The following is an 18,840-nucleotide window of genomic DNA, read 5'->3' as shown; positions in this document are numbered from 1 at the left end:
GGGCTTCTTGCCAGCCCAGAAAAAGCTAACAAAGGCCGTTTCTACTGTTGCACATGATCAGAGAAGAAGTAAAGGAGGAAGAAAAGAAATGAGGGACTGTAATACTTTTAAAAGAGAAACATTTTTTTCCAGAGAAGTAAAAATGTCTTCTTTATATAGATACTCAGCCTTTGGTTACTGTGAGCCCCAGCCCCATAATTCTTAAATCTTTGCAAAGTGGCACAGACCACGCTGCGTTAACATTCTTCATATGCCATTTGGTACTACATGGAAAGTTAGGACAGCCTGGAAACTGGAGCTACAATCTTACTGGGGTCGAAAATTAGAAAAGATACAACATTAAGACTCCGAGGGAATTGTTTGAACTGCGTTTGTTAATCAAAACCAAATTTATTTAAAGTGTTATTTTCACTTAACATTTTTTCACTCAGTTTCATATGTTCTTTGGAGTGTTTGTGCTGCCTTAAGACAATGTTTATCACAGTGGTGTGATTTCTGTGCTTTCCAATAAAAAAATAGATCGGATACTCAAATATCCCTATTTTTCAAAGCTCCCATTTCAGTTTTTCAGCCATTTAAAAGCTGTCCAACTGAGCTCAGTGATTTCATGGTGCTCACAGCCCCTGGCAATGGCATATTTGATGAAAGTTGAGCTCTTAGATAGCATTTCCCAGACAAATTCCAGTACAGCTACATTTTGACATTCTCTTCCTGAGCTGCGACCAGATACCAGTGGCACCATTTCATTGCCATATTCTATCCAACTGCCCGAAAAAAAAAAATTAAAAAAAACAAAGAAAGAAAAAAGAGAGGTGAAAACAAGATTTTTAATAGTGAAGTATAACAAACTGTTGCTGTCCCTTCTCTGTATAAACTGTTATCAAGACTTTGAAGTTCTGCCAGCTTGTTTCCATTACAAGGAAAACCTGATACCAGCTGGAATTTTTGGAGTACAGAGGGTGCAATGGCAGTGGTCCTGCTGACTGAAAAACTTTGCATAGTGTCCTGAGGTTTAGGAACACAGAATAAAGAAACTGGAAACAATTTCTTTTTAGAGGTCTTTGCTTTTTCAAGACCCCTAAGAAGCTTCATCTGTTAAAACTTCTTCCTAACGTGACATCCACAGGAACTTTTCTCATGCTGTCTCTTGTTTTCAAGACTTTCATTTCTTGTCTCTCCTGCCCATAAGTACTTCAGGCTATCAAATATTCCAGTCCTGTGCTTATCTGCCCCACGAGAAGCTTTCCAGCTCACATAGCGTAACTTCTACTTCGCGTTTTGGGTGTTAGCTTCTGGGATTTTTCAGACATCACTACCCCTGAGCGTCTTCCAGTTTGCTTAATGCAAGCCTGGGACCGATGAAAAGGGTGATTAACACTTTCAGTCTAACAGCTGGCTGCAGCTAGAGACATAAAAACCAGCTGCCATGTTCTGTTGATTGCACGCATCAGCGGGCAGGTAAAGCTTTATAATCAAGATAATCCAGTAAGGGTCCTTCCTTGGATACTCAGTATGCATAAACAAGCTATAGCCCTGCTTCATCTCCAAAACAGCCTTCAGATTCAGCATGTGTACCGTATTAAGCTTTCTTTGCATCAATGTAAAAAAAATCTTCTGCAATATGTCAGTATTTGAGCCATATGGTGTGTGAGAAACAGGTGGAGCAAAGGCTGAGCAACAAGCACTGAAAGACAAAAACAACCACTATTTTACTAGTCAAGATAAAGGACTATATTTGTGGCCATCCCCCTCCAAACAATTATTATCAGAATAAATAGACAAGGCCTTCTTAATAAAGAACTTATCTAGAGAATGGAGGCTGAATATCAGAAGTTATCCATTGGTGTGCTGCATGCCTGAGAGAGGTGCTGCTAACAGTTTTGTGGTGTATGTTGTCTATGGCCATAAAGTGCTCAGGACTGCTGTCTCTGACTTATATTTTTGAGTATTCACAATCTGCTCCTTTTGTTTTGATTTTTTTCACCTCCATCAAGGAGATTTATTTCAATGCCCTGATTGTGTGATTCTCAAACCCACTAATACTCTTTTCAAAGTGGTCACTGGACCACTTCCCAAGTAAATATTTGTTGAACTACTTATTAGCAAGACGATTTCCTTGGATATTTTCTGTTTCCATAAACAATCTTATTAGAAATGTTAACAGAAATGAGAGGTAATTTTCAAAATTTGTTGATATTTCTAGCATAGTTGAATAGGATGGTTTAATCAGGGTATTTACAAATGCAAGCCTACTTATTATTTTGCCTCTTGCTTGCTTGACATCTGTTTTCTTTTTGTAACAAAAAAATAGTATGCAGTTGTATGTTCCTATGGCGAGTAAAAGCCAAAGCAGTCATCCAGCTGTTAAAATTAGTGTTAAATCTGAATTTTCTATGGATTTCCCACTGCACGGCAGGAAATCAGCTTTCATTGCTGCTTCCCCCTCCTCCCCATCCAGCCTCCTATTAGATTAATACCAGAAGCATGAAGTAACGTTTAACAGAAAGTTGTTGCTTTTAGCTCTGGGAAAACTTGGCAGCCTCTCCAGAAATGAAGGGGGAGGGGGAACCTGAAACCTCCGTTAACTAAAGAGGAGATCGGAGGCAGAAAGAAGCATTTATCTCCCGTTAAAATTCTGAGGTTTAAGAAAACATGCTAATGACAAACTGTTCCTAAGTTTAATGAGGATCTGCTGTCAGCCCTTCTCTCTCTTTATGCACTAATCGCCTGGCTCCTATGGGCTAGTTTTGTGTCTCCATTTCATGTTGCTCAGTAATTTATGTCCTGTTAGCAAAGCGTATCACTGAGATAGTGCATTTCTCTTCTTGGTTAGAATGGGCTTCTAGTTCACAGAATGGTTTGGGAAGCCTGCAACCAAAATGAAGGTTGTTGCTCACCAGCACTGGGATGCCTCCCCCTGAGTGCTGTAAGGTTTCAGTAGTACAAAGAGAAAGAAAAAAAAAAGCAACGTGCAAACAAGGCATTATGAAAAAGAAGCCAGACTACTCCCAGCTTCCTATCTCAGATTTCATAGTGGTCTTTAAACTACAGTACAAAATTATAATTTATTAAAACAATGTGTTAAATATTGTCATATGTTAATTTCCTGTGATACTGTGGGATCAGCAAGCATATTTTATTACTTCCTGTGGGCCTAATCCTACATCAGTCAGTGGAAATTTCATGGGAAGCATGTGGTGTCACGGCCACACCAGTGCAGGCCCAGAGTGAAGACCACATACAGGGTTCTGTGGCAAACGGGCTACCCAGGCTGCCAGGAACAGCGCTGTGGGATGAGGACGGACGCTCTCCAGCGAGCAGCGTAGACAAGGATATGTGCGTAAGTCAGCAGACTTCTCATGGTCCAGCTCCTGTAAAACAGCTTTTCCAAACTACTCGTATTCCCAAAATCTCTGTGTTTATTTGCTTCTCAGTTTACCTTGTACTGTTAGCTGGGTGCTGCTCTGTAAATCTTTAGCTTCTGGTTAAAGTGCAGGGTTCCCAGCCGCTGCAGGCTGGGCGGGTGGAGAGGTGCGGAGCTTTGAATCTGAAGTACCCAAGTGCTTTACTTCCTTTACACAAAGATCATGGTACCAAAAGCTCTTCCAGCAGTTTGCAGCCTGCATAGAGGCTGAGGTCATGTGGAGCCCTCCCAGTTTCATCCCCTGCCCTGCCTGCCAGAGCCCAATCCTGTAACTAGCATGACGGCAGACTCTGTGAGGAAGGTGGCACACCCAAGAGCAGGCAGAGGGAAACAGCGTTACCGGTAGGATGGCTGGGCATGGTCCTCCATTATTCCCCAGGGTAACTCAAAATGGGGCTGACATAAGGAGGAAAGGGAAGGACAGGACACGGATTAATCTGGCACAGGGCGTATATGATGGGCATGTGCCACATCCTATCTCACAGTGCCTTGCACACCAACAAGCTCTCTGGTACAGAAGCTGTCCTGGCCTCAGGAGCCAGATTTTGACAGCACCCATCAGTTAAAAACCTACTGGGAGAAGCTGAACTACCTTCCCCCTTCCCCTGCATATTCTGATGGGAGACCTGCTCTTCCTTTGTGCTGACTGCCCAGCCCAGTGTATGACTGTATTCCATTCTGTGACATTCTCTACTACCCTGTAATACTTTTAGGATTTTGTTGAAGGGGGTGCAAGTGCAGTGGGGAAGCTAGATGGTCGGTTTTCACTTGATTTCTATTTTGGTTTAGGTTGATTTTACCTTGTGTATTCATGCATCTTCAGGATGTTTATCATCGGGTTTAGTATATTTTGTCTAAGCATTTAGGGCAATTTTAAGTAGAGGCTTCGTAGGGAGAGAATGGTTATAATTTGTATTTTGCAGTTGCTTATAATCCTTCCTCTGTTAGGAGGAAAAAGAAACAGAAATCTGAGGCTAAAATATATCTCTGCATCTTACTCTGCCCCTACTAGTGTGAGAAAGTAGTAGCGATACTGTGTCATCCTTTGTGCTGTTAATGGGACATAATTCCACATTTGGGGGCCATCTGCTGAGAAGAAAATCTCTACAACCCTTCTCAATGCACATATAAAAACTTGCCAGCAAAGGCAGCTTCATGAATCCGTTGTGAGAATATATTTTATCTCAACTTTGTTAGGCAAAGCTTTTTACTTTACAAAAGACCAAATGACTCTTACTAGAATGAAGTAAGTTTTGGCAACCATCTTTCCTTTTGGTACAAATACACTGGTTTACCTCTTTTGACTGTACTAGTTAATTTCATTCCAATTGAAGGGGAAGAACACTTTTTTCAGGAGGAAGAAACCAAATGAGAATTTATTTCAGCACAGGGAGACCTATCTTTACAAAGATTAATTGTGAAATTAAAGTAGTAATGCTGGTTCTTATGTTCCACACTTTGCCCCTACTGAGATTTCTCATGTAACCCTTGGCAAACAGCTTAAATTCTTTTAGATTTCTTCTCACTTCCTACTAAAGAAAGTACTATCTCACCGACATGACCCACAATAATGTTATATACGCACGCCGATTTGATAAACAGAGACCAAAGGAGAACAGAAAACTTCCTGGCTTGGCATCAGAAGCAAATCATAAGGCCCCAGACTAACGTACATATAGGAACTTTTGTCCTGTGCAGGGTTAAGGTATGGACTGAATGACCCTTGTGGGTCTCTTCCAACTCCAGACATTCTGTGATTCTATGAGTAGCTTTACTGCTTGCTGGGAAAAACGCAAGACTGGCAACTGTAAAGTGAAGGTACCCATGTATCCAACCACTGAGTACAGAATGATTGGCTGCCCTGATCCATGACTATAACTGTAAGCCAGTGCAGCTACAGAATTCGCACCATGTCTTCTGCCAACTGTTTTCCTACTGTTTTGGCATCTATGAGGAGCGCTGACCAAGGTTTTGCCTGCAGACCTAATGCTTGCAGTTTTCAACATGTTTTCTCACAGATCATATGTCAAAAACGTACTTGTGTACAGGAAAAAAACACTTTAGTACCACTGTAGAGAGCTTAGCTGCTGTAGCAGCTAATGAAGCCCTAAGCCACCCCCACTCACTAACACACCCTGATTGTAGGAAAGGGAAGCAATTAATCAGCAGTGAAGACAGAGAGCCATACACAAGCTAACAGGGGAATGCTCTTGTGAGTTGAAGCAATGTCTGTCCTGTGTTAGAAAAAAATTCTTTTGATCGCTAAAATGCTCTATTTAAAGAAGAAACAGCATGATCTTTTATTGCATTAAATGGTGTAGTTGCTTAATAAAAATGGTTACCTCTCCAACAAATCTTGTCTTGTTTATATCTTTAGGCCATTATGGCTACAACACTGCTGCTACTTAAATGAGTCATTATGAGTTGTGCAATTATTGACAGAGAGATTTTTTAAGGTAACTACTTATTATTAACAGAAAATTAACTGCCTAAATTAGTCTCGCTTTAATGGTAGTTCTGCAACACAGTCATACTCTGGGCTAGGCAGTCAGCACAAAGGAAGAGCAAATCTCACAACTGCACTGCAACTCCAAGCAAAGCCTCACAGAACTGCAACAAAACCCACCTACCAGACCTGTCCTTTCAGCTCTGAATTCAGCTGCAAAAGCAGCCAGTGCCCAATGATTCAGAGGAATGCAAGACCTAACTGCTTTCTTGCCTTGCAATTACAACCTAGTTAATTGTGTACAACTGTGCAAAGGAAGAGAGTGAGGAAATTCCTTTCTTGACCCTTCCAGCAATTGACTTGCGCCCTGGAGCATGAGATTTGATTACTCATGTAACTTATTTTCCCCGGGCAGTTTCTTCTTGATAGCTCTTGTGTGACGACTTAGGTTTCAGGCCGAGTCATAAGAACACTCCACTGGTTGAACACCAATTTACATTATTATATTACTGTTTGATATGCATCCCCTACTGTGTGCTGCATTTACAGATTTTTAGATTTTTAACTAGGATGACCACTGTAACTATTGGGTGTGATTTTTTTTTCCACTGGAATGGTACTGATGAATGCAGTACCATTCATGTTGCCTTTAGATTTTGCAGAGATTCCCAACGAGCCATAAAAATCAAGTTTCTTTCAGTACCTAGCATCCAGTCTTCTACACTGCCTCAAAATGTCTTTGAGGAAGTTACAGCGGAAGAATCACTGCTTGCTTTGAAGTTTCACCAGAAGTTCTGATTGTGACGATTGTTATTATTTTCAAGCTATAAACAATTGTATAATTTTATTCTTCAATGGCAAACAACAGCTGGGTTTTTTCACAGTGGTTCAAAATGGTCTGGTTAAATGATGGAAAGCACTGAACCTTATGATTTCATTTGTTGTGACATGTTTGTTCAAAGAGGGTGCAATTTAATAATCCATTAGTGTGTTGGTGATGCCAGTTCAAGAAACAGAGGTTTGGTCTCAAGCACAGCGGCTCAGATCTATTTGTTTCTCTTCTCATCAATCACCCTAATGCAAGTACTGTTTGAAAATTTGTTGGAAGGGGTAAAGGTGCAGGGAAGGAAGAGGTTTCGCCTGGATTATTTTCTTGGTCTGGTTTTCACAAATAACTGCATCAACCCTCCAAAGAAGATCACAAACCATAAATCAGGAACCCAAATTAATAGTTAAGGCAGGAAAGGGAAGAAACCAGACCAGTTTTGTCACCAAAGAAAAGACTGGGTGTAACAGCACCCAGTCATCAATGGGTAGCTTTATCTCAACCGATTTTGTCAGGCTCTCCTCCTGCAGGTAACATAAAACCTGAACCAACTCCCAGCTGTGGGCTCTGGCTCATTTGACAGAAATGCAGTCATGTCCACACCTGATGTGGATAAAATCTGTAAAGGTAAGGGACCAGGTTGTGATTGTGGGTGCCTGCTCAGAGGTTCTGAAGCAGCTGATCTCTCCTTTCCTCTTACAGGAACATGACATTGAAATATGGTAATAAAATGATATTTTATTACCATTTGCAATGCTCCTGATTAAAGCATGATTTTTGCAAACATTCCAAAATTTGATTTCTACTTATATGAATTACCATGGAAACTAAACTTTTATTGGGCATGCTTGCATGCTGAGGGGTGGAGAATTTTAAAAGCTCTATAATATGCAGTACAGTTGTTGTAGCTGAGCAATTGCCATTAAAATAATTTATACTAGCTAGGTGGATTGTTGAACCCATCTATGGCTTGTAGCTCTTGTGCCAGTTTCCATACACTTTTTCCTGACTTTCTTTAATAGTAGCATTGTTTTTATTTCAGCAAGAGTTTTCAGCTCTTTAGGTTTTGGAGTTTCACTTCTTTGCTAATTTTTAAGTGTTTCCCACTCGTAAAAATTCCAAGATGGGGTTTTTTTGTTGTTGTTTTAAATTGCCAGAGTCTTACCTGTTAGACATTACAACCCACCAAGTTATTTTAGGGCCTCAGCTATGGCTGGTTTTAAGTACCTCTTATTATTTAGAGATAAGTCCTATTCCTTATTTTTATTTCCTTTGCTGCCAAGAAACAGATGACATTTATTCAGAGAGAGTTGTCCGATCATACAGGTATCAGGGGAAGCACATGGTCTGCCTTATCCAGGTGTGCTGCCACCTCTTGTGTTGTGTAGGAATTAACTGAAGGTGTGTTTCAGCTCGCATATCGAAAGTCCTTCAGAGTAACAGTTTAACGGCAAGAGCAAAGTTACAGCTTTCCGTACTATTAGGCTTCGTTTTCTCTAGGGAGCTTTTTGCAGACTGTTATCTAGAGTTTTCCCACTTAAAAGGAAAAAGAAGATCGTGTTAGATGAAGGGAAGACTGGCTGCTTTCAGTTCTGGTTGTGGCAGGGTTAAGAGTCATTCTCACCTCTACCAGCTGTGAGCATGTCCTTAACTCTGTATTAATTACATGCGTCTACCTTTATTTTTTTAACCGTGTGTACTCCTTCTCTCTTGTTCAATGAACAAAACAGAAAAGCCAGGTTCAATGCTGGTGATAAATGAAGCATTGGGGTGTTTGTGGAGGCATCACAGAAGAACCCATCTAAGTTCTGGCCTATTAGTGTAAGTAGTCTCAAAGCTGTCTTTTTGTATGTAAACTACAGTAGACAGTCAGGGGTGTTGGTTTTTTTTTTTTTTTTTGGTTGGTTGGGTTGGGTTTTTTTAAATATTCTCTGGTATTTTGGGTGTTACTAGACAGATTCCAGATATTAATGAATTATTGCAACGTTGATATTGTGGTAAAGTAACTGTTCTAGCCAAGTAAAATATCCTCTGGAATACGCCAGGTAGGAATCGGATCACCAGGGCCCCCATTTCCTCATGGCACATGGGAACACTCAGCAATCGCAGTAATGGGTTACCTGGCTGAGGGCTGTGTGAGCTTTGACTCATCCCACAGGACCCTTGCACAGCAGGTATGTGCTGCGATGCCTGAATTTCCTCTTTGAGAAAAAACGGGAAAAGGTAGAGTGATGAGGCCACACAGCACGAAACAAGATCGCTATGCAGGATACTCTGGCTCACTGCCCTGAGCACAGCCCTCCAGGCTGGCTCGCATCTCTCATCGCCGGGCTTTGCCTTACCAAGCTGACACTACACGAGCGCTTGGAAAGCGAAGGTTGCTTATATGCCCTGGGCTCTCAGCATCCAGTGATCCCAGGGATGGCATGACACCTCCCTGGAGGCTTTGTCCTCTTTTCCCTGTAACAGCTGCAACCCAGTGGTCAGCCTCGCTGCCTCTGTCAATGAGCACTCTCCAGAGCCAGGAACCCTGAAGGGTCCAGACTGGCATCCCCAGGCACTTGCCAAACGCGGGATGGGTGAGATGCGCTGATCTGGCAAACGTGCTTTGCCGAGCCGGTGCTGGTTCGTAGGCTTGCTTTGGTGTGAAAACCCCTCCAGCAAGGGCCAGACAGGCTCACCGGCCCATTGCCCGCTTTGGGACAGCAAAATGCTGGTGGTGGCAGCTGCCACCTACCTGCGTGCGTCCTTCGCTGATGCATGGGGCCTGGATGGGGGTCTTTTGGGACCCCTGTGTGTGTGTATGCACACACGTGTGTCTGTGCACACACACACGTTCAGAGGCATACTTTCCTCAGGTAAGACTGAATCGCGGGACGCCTCTGGCAGGTGGCAGCAGGGTGTGACCCCAGGCTGGGTGTGCGGCAGGGACACCCCAACCAAGGCACGGAGGCAACCCGGCTCCGCTCCGGAGTCAGGAGGTCAGAGGGCAGCCCCCCCTGCACACGGCTTCACCGGAGATGATGAAGAGAGGAAGATGAGGTGGAGGGCGAGCGCAGGTAAAGGCAGCCCCGGGCACGGAAAACCGGGCACGGAAAACCGGGCCCGCGCCCTGCCAGCGCCGCCCTATTTGCTCAGCTAATCTCGCGGGCAGGAAATTGCCTGGCGACTCATATTTATGGATCGTGAAGAGCCCGCGGCAGCCCCTCCGGGGGCATCCCTGTGCCCGTTTGCCCCTTTTCGCCCGTGTACCCCCGCCCCCGGCACACCCCCATCCCGGCTGCCCTTCGGCCGCCCCGCTCCCGCGACCCCGGCCTGAGGGGAGCGAACCATTCCGCCCGCGGGGGTGTCCCGGCCGCGCCGGGGGGCGGGCGCTGCGGCGGGGGGCGGCTCCCGGGGGCGGTGGCGGCGCTCCCAGAGCCGGGCGGGCAGCGGGGACCGGGATGCGCGGGGAGCGGCGGCGGCCGGAGCCGGTGGTGAGTGCGGGGAAAGCGCCGTCCCGCGGGGCGGGTGAAGCCCACCCGGGCAGCGGCGGCCCCGCTCTCGGCGGCGGAGCCCCGCGGGCGTGGGGAGAGGGTCCCTCCCGCGCGCGCAGAGCCCGGGCTGACGCCGGCTCAGCCACTCGCAGTCGTGCCCTGGTTTTGGCTACTTTTAGGGGAGTTTGTGCCACCCCCTCGCCTCCGGTCCCCTCGCACGTCTGACGGGTGTGGGCGGCGGGGTCCCCCGCTTGTTGCCCGTCTCGGCAGGGACCCCGCAGCTGAAAGAGACGGGGCTCCCCCCGTTGTCCCTTTCGTCACCGGACGCCTCTCCCTCCCTCTTCGTCCGGGTGTTCTCCCCGGTTCTGCCGCGTCCCCGCCGATGAACAAAGCCTCTGACCCGGGCGGCGGCGGGGACATCCGTCCTCGCGCGTCCGTGGTCCGAGGAGGCAAGGGAGGAGCGGCAGGGCTTGGCTTGGCTTGGTTTGCCTTGGCTTGGTTTTCCATCGTCAGTAGTCTACCTGATGGAAGGGAATACGTGGGACAGGGCTCTTTGTCCGCGCTCCTTTGTTCGGCTAGTGGCTTTTAAAGGCTCCTGCGGCTGTGCGAGGGCTGCCGTGCCCGGCGGGGATGGGTTCCCGGGGCTGAGCCGGTGATGGATGCCGTCTCGGCATCACTGGAGTTTAGCAACAGGAACCCGGCGTTACGGCTGATCGGTTTGCGGACGGAAATCGAGGGGTTTGGGCTCTGTCTCCCCTGACAGATTTAGACCTCGTAAGTCCTCCCTCGTGTAACCCTGTCAGCAGCCGGGGTGGGATTCGGTGGCGCTGGGAGCCGCACGCTCGGCGGTGAATTCAGCTTGGAAATCAGAGCTTTCTCGGAAAGATACCTGCTGCCCACCAGCAAAAAGAGGAACGGGATGAAAACTACAGCCCCCACTCCTTCTCCTCCTGCTCCAAAGCTGCCCGAGGAATTTCCCCCTGTGCAGAAGTGTAAACAGACTGAGTGTGCTTGCATAGAGGCTCAAGAGATGGGCTTTCTGCTCCTGCCACAGTGCTTGCGTGATCTCGAACACATGGCTTTTGTCACCAGTTCCTTTCCCCCCAAATGCTCATCTTGTCAACCTGTCATCTTGTCTCTGAGCCTTGACTCCCTCCGCACGTGCCCAAATTCTCTGTGTCTGCATCTCCAGGGCATCTGCGTGAACATGATGCCAGTCAGAACATGGTGAATATTTCATCTTTGTGCCACACGTTCCCTCTCTTTTGGGGGAAGAGGGACACAGGAGCAGCCCTTTTTGCAAGTTTTCGTGTTGATGAACTTCTCAGTTTTCCCTTTCGCTATAGTCTCATGGATAATGTCACCAAAGATAAGGTACTAACATGGGAGGAGGTAAAGCATGATAGTGCCAAATGGAATTTCAAAGGATGAGATTGCTTTCCCGCAGCAGAAGGAAGCAATGTAGGAAAGAAACAAGATGAAGTAATCAGAAGATGGGAGAGTGCCTACATCTGCTGTCATGGGGAGGGGTAGTCTGAACCGAGAGGATAACAGAGAAAGAGATTCTTTTCAGGCTGTCAAATAGTAATACTATCATTTCTAGATAGTTCATTTTACACACTTCCTTTTCCACACCAGCAATTTATTTCCCTTCCATTTTGACAAATGCTAAATGGACTCACTTGTGTGTCAACATTTTTACTGAGGGAATGGAAATATTTGCCAGCAAGCAGGAGGGGAAGAGTAGTAATTTTTTCCATATCAGTTACTGTCTACGCTTATCAGATGCAGTTATCAACCAGCTCCTTGAAAGTAGGCAAAGGCACCAGTTGACCATTGCTGGGAAGGAACAAAGACCATCGTGAAAAATTTCAAGTATTTTGTTTGTAGATAGGAAGCTGAGAATGGGTGAGGTAAAGATTGCAGATCTATCTTGAGGCTGGAGTTGGATCAGAAGGACTAAAAGGGTTTGGACAGGAAGATTTTTTTTGGTCTTTTTTACTTGAAGATCCTGAGAAAAGCTGAAATAAGCAAAGTGGATGGGGGGAAGTGCTGATGATTGTTAATGCTGTGTTCACTGCACATGGAGTGTATTCTTTCCATTTTAATTTGTTAAAACAGTTGACTCTGATGTGTGGTAGCTGTCAGTGTAGGAAGCATTGAATTAAATGACTACCTATAAGGTGATGCCCTGCTCTGGGGTGTTCAGAGCAGGTGCTGTTCATTTAGGTTTTGTTTTAGACCAGTGGAACACACCCAAGATGCCACAGAAATTGAAGGGGAGTTTTCCCCTGTAGAAAGGAAGTCTTCCAGAGACTGTCATGTAGAGTGAACTCCATAAATGTGACCAAGCTTGGTTTTTTCTTTACTTAGATCTCATGCAGGGATCAGTTTTTAAGTGAACCATTTTGTTTAAGTTCATTAATTATAGTAAATGGTGTAACTGCAGGTATAGTACCCATCTTCCTTGCTTAAGGGAACAACAGTGCTGGGACTTGCTGATAAATGCTGTCCTGTGTTTGTGCAAGAAGACCCATGGCTTGGTAGCACAGCAGCCACAGCAGATGCCACTTGAGCTATCACTGTCATGACGGGGTTTGCCAAGCAAGTGTGATGAGAAGTATTTAGTCTGGGGGCACGCTTGCTGCCCTGAGAGTGCTGGAAAATGAAGAAGCATTTAAAGAGCTAGAGGGGACGTTTGGAAATATGGGGCAAGCATTTCGGAAAGGAGACAAATTGAGGAGAAATGGAAGAACGAAATGAGAGACAGAAACTGTCAGAATAAGTGGGCACTGGAGAGAACTGATTAACGAAAGGAAGTGACAGGCACAAAGTGGCAGTGAAAGAAATCGGCACAGAGGAAAGCAGATAGTGGGAGAAATTTGTCTGAGAGAGTGGGAAAATGCAATAGATGGGGGAAAATGGTAAGGACATCCAAGAAAGAAAGAAAAAAGAAAAAATAGTAGATGATCTTTGAAGCTGTTCTGGTTAGTTTTTCTATCTGCTTAGATTTTCTAGGCCTTACTTACCTGCTTACCTTACTTACCTGTAGCAAGCTCTCATTGAATTTGTTAGGGGTGTCCCAGAGGCAAGTTGATCATGTCAAGTAGGATGGGAAAAAGGAGAAACTTTACTTTAAGGCCTTTGTGCTCTTGTACAGTGACAACTGCTGCTCCTTTGTGGTATGAATTTGGATACCTAACTGTTTTGTGCTCCATCCCCTTCCTGAAATTTTAGATGAAGAAAGTCTGTATTTCTTGGGCTTCAGGAGTGAGAATTATATTGATCTAGATATTACTACAGCAGCTATGTTGTTTGGTTTGTTAGTGGTTGTTTTGTTTGTTAGTCTGCACAATGAGGTGTAAGCAGTCACAGCCCACCAGCCACCAGCAGAGCTTTCCATTTGCCACTCTGTGTGAAATTTTAAAGTCTCAATTTGCAAATCTTTTGAGCATGCTCACAATTTCAATAGGAAAGGAGTTAATGAAATAGTGTCAGAACAATACCAGGGAGCTTATCATTACTGTCATGAGATGAATCAGTCATTGGTCAGACTCTTTAGCTTAACTACCAGAAAGGTTCCAAGATGGAAAAGAGGCACATGACTGGTATTAGGCTTGTCCAGCCTGTTTTTCTGTGTGAAGAAAGGAGTTAAGTGTTTTAACGGAGATCTCTTCTAGTATGTTTCTACCCTCGGTGGCTTTTATTTGGGCAGAAAAGAATTAACTCTCCTTCTTCCTTTAACTTCTCTTGGTGAACTAGTCCAGATGAAACAGTGGTTTGTGTGACTGTAAGATAAGGAGGAGACAGTGATGTCCACTAAAATAATGTGCTATGAGTAAGTGGTCTAGTCTCTTGTCCTACCAAATGCGTAGGAAATGAGGTTAAATTCATTGAAACGTGTACTTTAACAATTTCAATTTCAGGTAAGAGTACCTATTATGGCACAAAAGTTATAAAGCTTCAACTTTTCTGCAGTCATCACTCAGCAGTTGGTATCTCTTATATCAGTGGCTTAAATCTCAATTTGTAGTCACCAAACCATAGTATTTACATGGTAATGAATGTTTTCGTTTTTGATGTGCATTTAAAATTGTCAGCTGTCGTGACCTGATTAAAATGATTACATCTGTCTACTTGAAAGAGCAATTGATGTGGCAATGCCTACAACATCAGTCCTTATCAAATAAGAGAGAATCATGTCTTAACAGTAAGAGAGAATGGTAAAAAATGTCGTATTTAGGTGCAGGTTTTGCAGTAGCTGGGGTGGTTATTACAGGAAAATAGATGTGGTTTATGAGGGGAGTAAAGTTATTTAGGGTGTTTTCTGCTGTATGGTTTTATTTCTGCTCCTTCTTCAATGTCCAACACGCTAATTTCTCAGAGGAAGAGGTAAGCCATAAGAGCGACTTCCTGTGCCACTCCCTTTTCCACATCGGAAACCTGCAGGATTGCAAGAGGATGACTTAGTCAAATCTGATTCACAGATATTTGATTTTTAACTTATTTAGTGTTGCTGAAGGTGCCAAACTGTGAGTTTTAGCAACTAAAACACCCTGTGCCTGTAGCCAGACCTTGTGCTCACTTGCATGCAGGGACCTATGTGTGGCAGGACTTATATTGTGAAAAGTCAGGGACTGAGCAGGTTTCAGGGCTATGCTGGGAGGAAATTAGCTGTAGCTTTTGGTGTCTGATGTACTTTGTTGTGGGGGAGGTGGAAATGAAGAAGGATGTTTAGGGTGGTCTTTAGATAATGGCTTTGCTGAGTTGTCCTGTTTTTGGCAGAGATGGCTTTGCTCTCTCTTAAGGATGTGTCCATTCAATAGTTCATGGGTACAGAATCTCCACCAAATCATGCAGGTGCCTTTCTGTGAATGTATTGTTTTAGTTTGACAGTGGGCTTCAAGGGGTTGGGGAAAGATGAATTTACACCTAAGTGTTTTGGAGGTAAACAGTAGATCCCAGTGAGTTTTACTTTGCCATCAGATTGAGCCTATCAAGACTTTTGTTTGTAAATAAGCGAAGTCAGTCGGGGGAGGGAGGGAACAGGCTTGATTTAATCAGGAGCAAGTACATTGTCCTCAAATTATGCAGGAAAAAGGTAAATCAATTTGGTAAAGGAACAGTCTATTTATGCACGTAGGTGTGCTATACTGTGGAAAAACAAAATCTCTGGATACTGAAGCTATCAGCACTCATTCACCAAATTTTGTTCAAGGTGTGAAAATTCAGGAGCCTTTCTTATTTCCAAAACAGTGTGTGTTTTATTGGAATAATTGGAACAGACTCTAATAGTTTGAAAATCTCATTGCAGAACAAATGAAACTGTAATGATGAGAAGATGGTGCCAGTGATGGGCTTTTGTCCTCACTCTCCACTACTTGGAGTTTAGTCTGTTTCCAAGAGTGGCAATACACTGCTGTAGGAGTTTCTGAGGAGAAGTGTCAGAGATAGTTAGAGGTAACAGGAGCTGCAGGGAGCTACGGGTAATGTTTTGAGAGAAACTGAAAATGAAAAAACAATGAAGAACAGAAAAACCTTAAAGGAGGGATGGTCAAGTTTGAGAGCTTTGTTTAAAACTGACTATTTTCAGTCAGAGGAGCGCTTTAGCGATGCTTGAGGCACTGCAATCCATTCCCTTGGTAAAGTAAGAACCAAGTGGGTGCTATAGCAGTCTCTGGTAAAGGGAGGTGGGAATCAGTCCAGGCAGAAGTAAAGGAAGAGGTGAGACACTTATGCACTGAGAAACATCGCCCTAAATCTGTGGACTAACTGGTGTGTACACCTGTTCCTGTAGCTTAGTTGAGCTGCAGCTTTAGGCTCTTAAGCCAAAGTGTCCTGATTTTGGCTGGTATTTCTTCCTAGTAGCTGTTACAGCATTGTGTTTTGGATTTAGAATGAGAATAATGTTGATAACACCCCAATGTTTTTAGTTTTTGCTAAGTAGTGTTTCTTTTAAGTCAAGGACTTTTCAACTTCTTATGCCACGCCAGTGAGAAGGCTGGGGGGTACAAGAAGTTTGGAGGGGATACAACTGTGACAGGCTTACCCGAGGGATATCCCACATCATATGGCATCATGCTCAGCATATAAAGCTGGGGAAAGAGCAAAAAAGGCGGTGCAACATTCAGAGTGATGGTTTTTGTCTTCCCAAGTCACTCTTACGGGTGATGGAACCCTGCTTTCCTGAGGATTTAATTCCTTGTTTTGCTTTGCCTTGTGTGTCACTTTTGTTTTACCCATTAAACTGTCTTTAACTCAATCCATGAATTTTCCCTCTGTTACTCTTCTGATTCTCTCCCCCATCTTGAGGGGGAAGAGAGCGAGCCACTGGTGGGGCTGAGTTGCCAGCTGGTGTTAAACCACTGCACAAGGGAAAGGAGTTTTTACTGTAGAGCCACCTGGTGTTATAATGTCTTAAAATTGGAATCCTTTGTTAGACTTGCTGCCTGTTTGAGTTGTGAATCACTGTTTCTTCTGGTCGTTAGTGGAACAAAACTTAATTTGGCCTGGGCTCTGTAGAGATGAAACATGATTGGTAGTGCTGTATACATTCACTTCAGATGACTTTATAAATCCCAGATGAAATCATTTTGCTTCGTTCCAGACAAGGCAGAGTGCGGCATGTGCTCTGTAATGAGAGTCAGCCTTGCTGGAGGCCTTGTTGGAGGCTCTGTATAACCTCATTGGAAAGCATATGATTTCAGGAGAGCAGATATACTGTGGATTTTGAGCTGTTTGTTATCTTAGCTCATTAATTCATTAATTGTTTCTTTTTTTTGCTCACAGCGGAGAGTTTTTAGAAAGTTCTCCTCCCCCAAATCCAATTATTACGAGGTGATGACTTCTCTGATCTCTCATCCTCTAAGAAAAGAGATGTGTAATGAGTTCTCAAACTCGAACTGAAACCATATAAATATTTAATCTTAAAAAAGACATTTTTCCTTTTAGTTATTAGCAAACCCAGGTGTTCACCAAACTGAAGATTGAATTTTCAATTGCGTAGAAACCCTTCTCTTCTAGCCGTGCTCTCCTTAATGTTTGTCACGTTGATTAAGTGGTAGTCGTCATCTCACGAGATAAAAAGGATGGGTTTTTTTGGTGATCTTAACCATAAAGCAGCAATGTTAGAGACGCAGGAAGTGCAATTATATCTTCCTTTCTTTTAAACTGACCCTTTCTTCTGTCTTTTAATTCCAAGTTGCCCATATTTTGTTTTTTCCTGTTCAGTGATACAGTGACAATTTGTTTGCAGAACAGTGTGAAATGTTGAGAGTCACTAGTTTTCTGTGTCAACTTGAATGCGTTCTCAAGAAGTTAAAGTTTTGGTTGTTTTCTGGGGAGCTCTGGGCTTGAAGTGCAGTATTTTTAATAGAAATTACACAAGCAATATGCCAAGATGGCAATGTATTGGCAGTATTAACTGGATTTGTGTCCTAGTGCTTCACATTTGGAAGGCAGACGAAATGCAGAGACAAGTGGACATGCAAAGACACTGTTACCTCTTGCTGGGCTCAGCTGCCTGTTGCCACAGCCCTGCTAGGGATCCGTGGGCAGTCCCCCAGACCTGCTCCAGCAAAGTTAGGCTCCTGAGATGCTAGGCAGGTTTTGAGTTTGGAGGAGCTGAGGCAAACTTGGAGGAATTAGGGAGGGAGTCTGTCTGTGGGGTGGAAGACCCAGTGAGGTAAAAAGGATGGTAAATGTTTCATGTCAATAAAATAACCCGTTGAGCGTGAAACTTGGGTGGAAAAGCTCTCTGCTGTCCAGGTTCTTTTCCCCCCATCTGCTTTGGAGAATTTCAGTCCTGTGATACTGGAGAGAGTGGATGTGGTGGGTGAGTCCCCTCATGAAGTGTGGTGCTCCAGGGGTCTCCCTCCTCATCCTGGCTCCTTGAAAAGCAGTGCTGTTTTTGGGGAATGGTCAATTGCCGGATCTTGGAGGAAGGCCACTTCTCACTGTGAGGGGGAGGAGGTGCCTGGTGGGGTGGAAACTCCCCTTAGGGCTAAGAAGTGACCTCTGCAGAGAAAGAAAAAGCACTGCAAAGTGAGACCGGCACAGAGGGATTCCTGGGGGAACAGAGCAAAAGGACAGGGATTGGCTTCCCTTTGGGAGAGCAGCTTGTGAGGAGCAGATGAGGTAAAAGCCAGAGGTCACAATAAAGGAGCCTCCCTCTGCAAGGATCAGCAGTCAGCTCCCTTCTCCCAGGGCTCCCAGTCCTCCCAGGAGACTAATATGAAAAAGCATGGCACAGAAAGTCTGTGCACCAGAAACCTGGAACCTTGGGGCTGTGATGACTGTGGTTAATTAAATAGGTGGCTTGTCTCTAGACAACCCCAGACATCTGTCTCCATTCTTCACTTGTTTTACTGATGCGTTTCTATTTGCTTGTCCAGAGTTAAAGCCCAGAGGACCTACAGATGGTCGCCATTAAGTTTGTCACTTGATGCAATTTCAATTTTTTTTTTTGCCAACCATTTAAAAACAGATGTGTGTGTAAAAAAATAAATCTTGTAACAGATCAACTCACTAGAGATCTTCTATTGGATTTAAATTTAATTTTAGTCTTTAGTGGCTGGAATTTAATTTTGGCATTTCTTTTAAGCTAAGTCTCTCTTGTAGCCATATCAATTTTTTTGTGGTTTTTTTTAACAAACTTTAAAGAATCTCT

General features: G+C 44.2%; 1 protein-coding gene across 5 annotated transcripts in view; it reads left to right on the top strand.

Moving 5' to 3' along the window:
- The first annotated feature begins 10,124 nt into the window (after positions 1 to 10,124).
- The window catches only part of PHLDB2 (pleckstrin homology like domain family B member 2), a 67,843-nt gene continuing 59,127 nt past the window's right edge, over positions 10,125 to 18,840 (top strand). For all 5 annotated transcript variants that reach the window (XM_027744154.2, XM_027744157.2, XM_027744152.2 and 2 more), the window contains exon 1: positions 10,125 to 10,172. The gene's annotated coding sequence lies outside the window, so the exon portion shown is untranslated. The remainder of the gene's footprint in view (positions 10,173 to 18,840) is intronic.

This window comes from Pipra filicauda, unplaced genomic scaffold (genome assembly GCF_003945595.2).
Source record: "Pipra filicauda isolate LSUMZ 115617 unplaced genomic scaffold, ASM394559v2 scaffold179_size1759329_pilon, whole genome shotgun sequence".
Classification (NCBI taxonomy): Eukaryota; Metazoa; Chordata; class Aves; order Passeriformes; family Pipridae; genus Pipra; species Pipra filicauda.
The sequence above is the reverse complement of the archived record's forward strand: the minus strand, read 5'-3'. Positions and strand labels throughout refer to the sequence as shown.